At 30.3% G+C, this 10,364-nt stretch overlaps 1 pseudogene across 1 annotated transcript; it reads left to right on the forward strand.

The window, feature by feature from the left end:
* The first annotated feature begins 721 nt into the window (after positions 1–721).
* On the forward strand, positions 722–3,460 carry LOC112276761 (putative metal-nicotianamine transporter YSL6; annotated as a pseudogene). The gene is made up of 6 exons (XR_016501873.1): positions 722–731; positions 1,051–1,138; positions 1,287–1,424; positions 1,610–1,926; positions 2,047–2,577; positions 2,848–3,460. The product of XR_016501873.1 is annotated as a putative metal-nicotianamine transporter YSL6 (transcript).
* Positions 3,461–10,364: the final 6,904 nt, after the last annotated feature.

Here is a 10,364-nt window from a genome sequence, read left to right on the forward strand (position 1 = left end):
AATTTGTACATTAGTATAGCTATTTTGTTAATTAATACACATGAAGTTATTTAAAAATCTTATAAATATTTTAGGATCTATAGTTGCTAAACATAAATGCCATTTATAAAATCTAAAGACCAAACATTTACAATAAGATGATGTGTATATATATATATATTATAAAAGCTTATTCAATGATCAACTTATCAAATTTCTTTGCAATGTAGTAAAATATCAATTGATTAATTTATCTTAAGAGTTATAATTTGTAAAATTGCCAAATAAAGTACTTAGATTGTTTTAACATAGATAATATCAAAATTATGATGAAGATTTTTAAAAGGGATAAGTTACTTTTTAAATAAATAGTAACATATAATATGTTTAGTACTACAATCTTAGAAAGATTCTTGATGCTTTATAATACTACTAGAGATAGTTACCATACTTAATAATAGGCAAAACATATTATTTGAAGGTTGTTATGAAGGCCTAAATAGTTGGGTATCTTTTTACTCTCTTTATACAAAAAAAGACATAGAATAGACTTATTGAGGTTGTTAGATGAATAAATCCAATTCAAACTATTTATATCTATTATGATTGACAAATTACCATCATTAAGTTCCATTGGCTCTTTTGTACAAGGTGTGCTAGTATGACATGCCAATTGACTGACTAGAAGCAAATTAATATAAATTATTTGAAATTCAAGTTTGTAAACTTTGGGCCTAATTAGATGGTGTATGGTAAGTTTGGAAGTAAGAAAGAGACAATTAAACTATAGTAAGATTGGACTTGTGTAAGATGGATGGAATCTATCTTTGTAAAAGCCTAATCTAGGACATCTTTTGTTCCAACTCTTCTTATTCTAATATGAGATATTATTAATTGCTAAAAAGACTTATTAACCACCTTAATACATAACATAAATTAGAGTTATTAATATTGTTAAATAGATCTTAAACCTCATGAATTTATGAAGTAATTTGACCACTCTCTATAGAACTCTTCTATTGAAAGAGAGAATAATGTAACAAATGCATATATTACTTAAATAAATAAAAGAGATAAAATGTGTAAAAAATCCAAGTGGTACTGCAACGGGTATTTTAATCAGCAGCTTCCACACACAAGGAGGTGTAGCAATTGCTGAGTATGCTCTTCAACTTTTCTCTTTGAGAAGATAATTGTCTCTAATAATTAAATAGTATGTAATAGTTCAGGACAGTCTCCTAATTCAGATTTTAAATGCGTTTCCCGGATAATGAATATTTCCTAATGGAATGTTTGTGGGAGCACAGAAAGCAAGTGAAGTTTCTGGGTAAATACTTCACCTTCAGCTTTCTTTTCTCAGCCTTCAAGTGTTTCTTCAGCGGTATCGGCGACAGCTGTGGATTTGATCAATTTCCGAGCTTGAGCTTGAAGGCGTACCACTACATGTACCTAATCTCATCTCCACTTTCTCAACCTTCTTTCCTTAACTGTTGACCTTGGTGAATATTGGATAATCATCAACACACACTCAGCTAACATAAAATACATCTGCAATCAAAAGATTAAGCACTGATTGATTTGGATTCTTCGATCATCTGTCATATCCTTTTCTGTTGATTCACTCATGCAGGATGTATTTCGACTTCAGCATGACCTATTTAGGTGCTGGCATCATATGCCCCCACATCCTCAACATTTCCGTCCTTCTGAGAGCAGTTCTTTCATGGGGGGTGATGTAGCCACTGATCGCCAACCACGAAGATGACTGGTACCCTGCTGGACTTGGAACCAGCAACTTTTAATGTCTAAATTGCTGCAAGGTCTTCATTGCCATTGCTGTATTTCTGGGTGATGGACTTAACAATTTTGTCGCTATCTTGTACAAGTCCGACAAAGAATTATACTTCCACCACACTTTTTGCAATCAACTCTCTGTCGCTAAATCTGGTACGCACCCTACCCAATTTTCATGTAAAGATGCCACGGATCACTTGATCTATTTACTTTGAATGTTTGCTGGTGTTGTCCCTCCCGCTCATGAACTCCTTCATGTGGACTCTCTGGCAGAGACACTGGACCCTATTGACATCGACCACGCCCGTCGCAGCTAAATCTTCATGATGGAAGGTATACCACCCTGGATGGTGTTGACTGGATACGTAGTTCTCGCTGCAATCTCCGTGGCCGTGATCCCTCAGATTTTCGAGCCCGTGAAGTGGTACTAGGTTCTCATTTGCTACACCTTCGCCCCCATCCTGGCCTACGGGTGCGGCCTCACGGACTGGAGCCTGGCATCCACATACGGTAAGCTGGCGCTCTTCACCTTCGGCGCCTGGGCTGGCAGCAGCGGTGGAGTACTCGTAGGTCTTGCAGTGTGCGGTATGATGATGTCTTTGTTTCCACAGCCTCGGATCTGATCCAGGACTTCAAGATTGGGTATTTGACGTTGTCATCACCGCGGTCCATGTTCGTCAGCCAGCTTATTGGATGTGCTATGGGGTGTGTATTGGCTCCTCTCACATTCTGGCTCTTCTGGTCTGCCTTTCCTAGTGGTGACCCCAACGGCTCTTACAAGGTTCCATATGCCATTGTCTTCAGGTTAGTTTCTCTTTGCTTTTCTTCTTTCTCTTCTTCTTGTAAGAATTTGACAGCTGTATGAATATGAACCTGTTTTCTTATGTTTGTTTGATCACATGACTAGAAATGAGTGGTTAGTATCGCCTGCCTTTTGCAAGTTGAGGAAGCTAATGGGTACAGATTGCAGCTACCTGTAGCTGCAATTCCATATCCTTTTCTGTTTACATTAGTTATCTCCCGCTTTTGTGTTGCATAATGTTGCTAGTAACATTTATTTTTATCCTTGTACAGGTCGATGGCGTTGATTGGTGAAGGCTTTAGCGCCCTCCCAGCCCATTGACTAGAGCTTTGCTACAACGTGTTTGCAGCAGCGGTGGTAATCAACATCCTGCGCCACACTCTCCCCAAGAGGATCTCCAAGTGGATCCCCATTCCCATGGCCATGGCCATCCCCTGTTACATCGGTGGCTACTTTGCCATTGATATGTTCGTCGGTTCCATCATCCGGTTAGTATATGAAAAGATCAATAAGCACAAGTCGGACATCATGAGCCCTGCCATTGCAGCTGGGCTCATTTGTGGAGATGGTGTGTGGACAATCCTTTCGGTCATGCTTGCTTTGAGCAAGTTCAATCCACCTCTTGCATGTTTTTCTAGAAGTCCACCAATCCTCTGGCTGCTGTAGGATATTAGATTAGAGACAGCATGTTGATTGTATTTTTTTAACTGAGGCAATTATAGGTTTAGGTCGTTTACACCTTCATGGGAAGAATCCAAACATTGTCATGGCTTTACATGTGAATTGCAGTACATACATGGTTATTTATGTAGAAAGGAGCTCAACAAGTTGTTTCTTTAGGTGAAAAAAATTCAAGCAACTCAGATTTATCGGTTGTAATTCATTTTTGAGCATATGCACATGTGATTTGATTGATTTCAAATGGTAACTCTCTTTTCAGTTCAGAATGCATTGGAATAGAAATCTTTGAAAACAATGTTACAACTAGAATTCCGCTAACTTATCAGGAATTTGAAACGTTTTACCATGAAAACAGATTCAATTTTCTTCTCCCTCATGCCATGTGTTAATCGACAAATAGATGATACTAAAAAGTTTGAGCGACTTGCAGAAAACTGATGAAAGAGCAATTGGATGTAAATTTACAAAATGAACAGCACCCAAAGGAATGTCCCTTTTAAAATGAGCAATGTGAACGACATTTGATGAAATGAATCAATTATGGTCGACAAGGCTACGCAAACCACTCTTCACAGTTCCAGGTACTTCATGTTTTCCAAAAAAGCACATGGTGTGAACTTGTAGACAATCAGCAAAACATACAAACCATCTCGAGTTAGAGCTTAATGCCAACGATTGTATGTCGCAACCACAATTGGGCAAATGCTTGATAAATGAAACATGGGGAAATTATTTTTCAGAATCGGATCACAAGTTTGTGAGTAACAGACGTCAATCTCGATGCAGAGATGGGCCTTGCGCACTTGTTGAGGTTGGGGACTGTGAAATCAGATAGAAAGATCCAATGCTGGTCGAGCCACGTTGTTGCTTCTACTTAGATGACCTTCAAAACAACTCAGAGCTATGCAGGTTGACTTCAGATTTTGCAGTTTCTCTGCTGTTGTGTATGTGTGGGTCCACTCTAGAACATCGCAACACTTGTCAAATATGTGTTCAATTATTTATCTAGTATTATTTGATGTAACCAATAATCAAAAACACCATATAAACAAGTAAACAAATAAAAAAGCAGAAAAAATAGTATTGATGGCCTGTAATTTTTTTCTATTTTTTGTAAAACTTAGGAATTTATAGTTTAATCTAAATATATTATGAATTGAAATTTAGTTTTAATTTTTTTGATAAAATTATTTATTAATATATATTAGAAATATTTTTAATTTTTTGAAAAAAACTTAAAAATAGTATTTTAGAGGATATTTTAATAGAAAATATTTTTATTTTTATGTTAAATAGATGATTCTATTTTTAGCTTTATTTCTCATGAATTTATAATAAAAATATTTAATTTGTTATTAGATTGTTTGGGGTTCAAGATACTAATTTCTAATTCTTAAATTACAAAATTTTAAATAATATTTTCAAGATCTACCATGTAGATATGGCAATAAAAAGATTATAAAAAGCAAGAAATTATGTAAATACTAGTTTTTTTTCTTTAGGATAGATGTTAAATAAAAAATATTATTTTAATAAAATAGGATATAAAAAGATATCAACCAACAAAAATTCATGTAAAAAAAAACAAAACTTTTGAAGTTATTCAATTAAAATTTAAAATAATTAAATATTGTCATTTTTGTGTAAAATCTTACTTTTTGTAAGAGTTTTTTGATTTACTTAATTATTTTAAAAATGAAAAGAAACGATTTTAAAAAAATTAAGGTATATTTCTTTTGTATAGTATGTTTTGAATATAAATTTTAATATTAAAAATTAAAAATAATTTATTTTTTTAATATTTTTATTTTATTTATTTATTTATTTATTTATTATTTTGATAAAAAAATAAGGTCTATCTAATGGATTGATAGAATTTTTTTTTATAAGAGACTTCTTACCTCCTAATATCCAAAAGAATAGAATTAAAGGTATGAATAGAAGTAATTGTTATTTCTAATCTATATTATTTATGTGTATTGTTAGACCATTTTGTAGAGGTCTAAAGTTCTATTTAATTACTATGAGTATTCTAAAGCCAATCATATTTTTATCCATTCACAATTTATTCCATGCCTTAATTAAGACCAATACATAATTTAGATACTCTTGTATTTTTCTCTTTAAAAGTTTCCAACTAATTTGTTGATATTCTATTAGTCCTTATCACATTATGTTTCTAATATAGTAGTTATTCTATATTTCATTTTCAAAGACATATGTATTTTTTTCTTTAGATCCAAATAGTCTAAAAGCATAATTTTCTTACTAATAATCAAATCTTGTAAAATTATCTAAAAAAAAGAAGAATATTTATTGTAAAGATGACATATTTCTATAAGAAGTCTTTCCATATTTTCCATTTATATTTGTTGGATTTCAATTAATATAAAATAGAAATAAATCAATCCTATATTTTAATGTCATGGTATTGTATTATATATGTTCTTGCTTGAAAATGCATTTGGCACCTTGAGTGAGTACAATTAATAGCTCTAATAGTTAATTATAATCACTTTTGTGATTTTTAATATATTTTTATTAATTTTAATATTAATATGATTAATTTATGGATCTAAATTAGCTTTTTTAGTTAATTATGACTTTATTTATATTTTTAGGTTATTATTTAGGTAGATAATTCTAATTATTAGATTGAATGATTGTTAAAAATTCAAAAAATATTAAGTTTAGAAGGTATATAATTTCTTTTTTTTGATCTAATTTAAATTCTCTTTTAGTATTAAAATTAGAATTTTAGTTAAATTTTTCTTCTAAGTCTTCAAAATTATATCTTAAATCAATTCACAATCTTAGTTTTCAATTCTAAGGCTAATTCCTAATTTGATTATGGTTAGAAAATCCCTTAAGTCTAATTGTTCTATCATTCTATTTAATTTTAAGATTTTTTAAGCTTAAATTTCATGCCACAATTTAAATGGATTAAAAATATAAAGTCTAATTTTTAAATTAATGAAAATTTCTAGAAGATGGAAGTGAGCTAATTGTTGTGGTGGAATTTTCTCTCTTAGTGATTTTAATCACTATTTGGAGTTGAAAATTGGAGAAAAAGAAAAGATCACAAGTGCATTAATTCAAGGCCAAATTACAATTGGATCTTAGATTTGCTAAGAGTTTATGATTAAGGGAGTTTAAATTGAAGAATGGTGATTATGATGGCTTTGATGGAAAGAATCCTTATAGATTTCGTAGTAGACTGAGTAAAATTAGAATTATAGTTGAAATCTACAACTAAATTAGTAAATTAATTAGTTTTTATGATTTAGAATTCGGACTTGGCCTTGAAAATAGACAATCTTAGAATAAAAATGTATTTTAGAAACATAGGTGGTATTAGTTTTAGAATTATAGGCATTTCCAGTCTTAAAATCGGATTTAGGCTTAGAGTGATTGTGGACCCTTGATCTTAGTTACGAGTTTTTAGATTTGAATGGTAGAGATGTGCCTGCCACCTTTGGGCCGCCTTCCACCAAATTAAGAGGGATTGGGTGACCGAGCTCCTTCTCTCTTTTCTCCCTTTTGTAAGGCAAAGCCTTGCCAAATTATTTCTAGACTTTTAATTGAAGAAATTTTCTCCCACCTTGTCACCTCCTCGGTATTTTTTTCTTCTTAGTCACTCAATTTTTTATGCTTTGAGCAATATTTGGTACTCATTTTTTTTAGTTACTAGCTTTGCAATGACATAAGTCAAGAGTAATTTGAAGCTTAGACGATTTTTTGGCGAATTTCCAAAAGACAGAGGGTCTATTGTCCTTGGTAGCATAGGAGTATCAACTTCAAAAATTTGTAACTTGGTGACTTCTAATTCAACTTTAATTTGATTTGATATTATGAATGCAATTTAAAGATTAGTTTATTTAAAAATTTGAGTTGCTTACTTCCAAGTTATAACAAATTTTTGATGATTTTTAAAGTGATGATGGATCTATTGCCTAAGGCAGTTTGGAACAATTAACTTTGAAAAAATGTAGCTTAATACCTACTAATGTTTTGACATTGAATCTCTTTTTTTTGAAAAAGAAGTCTTTCTAAGTGTGGTTTGAGGAAAACATTAGAGTTGTTAACTTTGAATCATTAACCAACTCTTAGTAAATTTTTAAGTAGAAAGGAGTCTGGTGCTAAAGCAATATAAGTGGCTCTAATTAGAAAAAATCATATCTCAAGTATTTTGGGTTGGATTGCCACAAGATTTAAGATAGTAGAATCATTCTAAAGTTAACCTAGATCACATCAAAATTCACATGTATGAGAGTCTCAAAGAATTTTCGGTAAATTTTTGAGTGGGAAAAGGTGGCTTCTTCCAACTTGACATAATCAAGGTATGTTATTTCTTTTCTTCATCCTTTAATCAAATTTTTTTAGCACCTAATTTTTTACATTAATTTTTATTTGTCTTATTATCATTAATTAATATTATTTCATAATTTTTAAGAACTTTTTTTTTATTCTAATAATTAATGGTAAAATTTTATCTTTTCATCTATCTTTATCTTTAAAAGATAAAAGAAAATTTTTAACCTTATCTTTTTTATTTTCACCTTTTATTTTTAATCTTAGTTTATAAATTTTATTTTTGATCTTTAGCTTTTTATTGTGGTTATTTTAAACTCTTCACTGAACTTTTAATTATTAATTTTGATTTATTTTATTTTATCTTATTTTTATTCATAATTTTCAGAATTGAAGCTTGATCAAGTAAACCTAAGAAGGCAATTAATTAATTAGACTATAATATTTAAGAAATCATAAAAATTATATACTTATGATTGTTCCATTGATCTTCAAGAAAGAGTAACTACCATTCAGACCAATCTATAGCATATCACAAAACGAATTGGGTACACTTAAGGAATACATTGATGAAAATTTGATAAACAACATCAATTACTACTCTAAATCTCTAGTTGAGGCTCCTATTTTATTAATAAAGAAAAAAGATGGATCTCTATAGATATGTTTAGACAATTGAGGTTTGAATAAGTTTATTATCAAAAAAAAGTATCCTTTATGTTATAAGACATGGATAAGGTAATTATATTATTGATGTGTAGAGATAGTTAATTAGAGCCATTTTTGAGAAGTTTTTAGAAGTTTTTAGCATTGAGGTCAGATTAGTGGTTTATATGGGGCCTACTATAGAACATCCTAGATAAATTAAAGATAATAATCTAAGTAGGACCTATTTCTAGAATCTTCTAGAAAGACGGATAGCTTAATGGAATTCACCATCAGGGACATTTTAAAAAGTTCTAAGATGGTTGAACAATGTATAAATAGGATTGATCGAGGCCTTTTGGAGCATTTGGTGATATATGGCCTTGATCTCTTTCTCTCAATAAAATTTGGTTTGTATTCTCTATTTTATTTTGTTCTGTTTTGTTTTTTTTTGCTTTATTTTTTCTTTCATATTCTATTCTATTTACTTCTATTCAATTTTATTTTAGTCCATTTTATCCTATTGTGTAATAAAATTTACGTTACTATAAATTAGAAGGATTTTAGATCTTTAAAAAAATTTAGTTCTATTTCATTGATATGCAAGTAAATATTAGTTTGTTCTTTGGTAGTCTGTTAATAACCATTGTCTAATTAAAAGTCAATTATTATAGTCACATTAGTTATTATTTTAGGGCTACTATGAGCTATTTTTAAGAAGTCAATTAAAAAGATAGAAGGCATTATTGTAGCAAAGTTTGGCCAAAAAATTATAACATGGGAGATATAGTAGAGCTATTCTAGATGGAGGCTCAAGTGTAACACATCCTAGATCAGATAGCTACTTTATAAAGAACAAAAGAAGCTTCTAGGACACGGGAGTTGACATCTGTAAGGTTAAAATTAAGTAAGCCCAAAACATATTTTGAAACTTCAAGGCAAGAAGATGTATGCCAATGGCTCATCAATATGTAACAATACTTCAAACTATTTGAGACAAGTACCACTCAAAGAATTATGTATGTAGCTAGATATTTGATAGGTACAAAAATCATTTGGTGGCAATATCAAGCTCAAAATTATAGAGCTCAAATTAGATTTTATAACTAAGAGGAATTTGAGACCAAACTTAGGAATCAATTTTGGCCTATTAATGCAAAGAAATTAACATGTGATCATTTAACTAATCTTATACAATCCAAATTAGTACAAGATTATATCTCTTGATTCAAATTCCTATGTCTCTAAATTGACAACATTTCAAAAGTAGAGATAATGGATTAGTTTATGCAAGGATTGAAATCTGTAATTCAGCAAAAAATAGAATTAAAAGATCTAAAAATATTTAAAGAGCATTAGAAGCTAATATTAGGAATAGCTATTATCTCTCAAAGACAAAAAATATGACCTTAGAAAACTATCAAAAGGATTCACTAGTGTTTTTAATACATTGACTAAGGAGTTAACTATGTCAAGTGCTTATATATTATAACTTTGTAAAAATTTATATCTTAACTGAGATTATGAATTGACTTTGGATTAAAATTAAGATGATCAATAGAAGAAGTATATACCTACATGATAACTAAGAGACAATATTAAATGAGACATGTGAAGAACAAACCTTGAGGTTGAATGACATGTATGCCTTGAGAAAAAAATTTAAAATAAGAAAGCTTAGATATGACGTTATCCTTAGTATACCATGGCTAGAGATAAGTAATAAGTAAGTTGATTAGCTAGCAAAGATAATCTCTTTTAAAGAAGATGGATGTAAGGTGATTCTTTGTGCATGTGTATTGAATGAAGTAATAAAATAATCTATTATTAAAAGCTTATTTATAGAAATGACCTTTATGAAGAAATAAATAGCCAATAGCCACTACAAAGATCCAATTTTCTAAAGTTGATATCCTATTGCAAAACAGGATATCAAAAAGACATCATTTTGTATGTAATGTCAACATTTGGAATGGCTTATTTTACCTTTTGGCTTCATCAATGCTCCATCCTCCTTTACAAGTCATATGAACAAACTATTTGGAGACCTTTTGGACAAGTATTTAGTTGTCTTCATTGATGATATCCTAATTTATAATAAAATTCTTAGAGAGCATGAATAACATCTATAGAAAGTACTGCATTGACTACA

Source organism: Physcomitrium patens, chromosome 2, assembly GCF_059467195.1.
Source record: "Physcomitrium patens ecotype Gransden chromosome 2, ASM5946719v1, whole genome shotgun sequence".
Lineage (NCBI taxonomy): Eukaryota > Viridiplantae > Streptophyta > Bryopsida > Funariales > Funariaceae > Physcomitrium > Physcomitrium patens.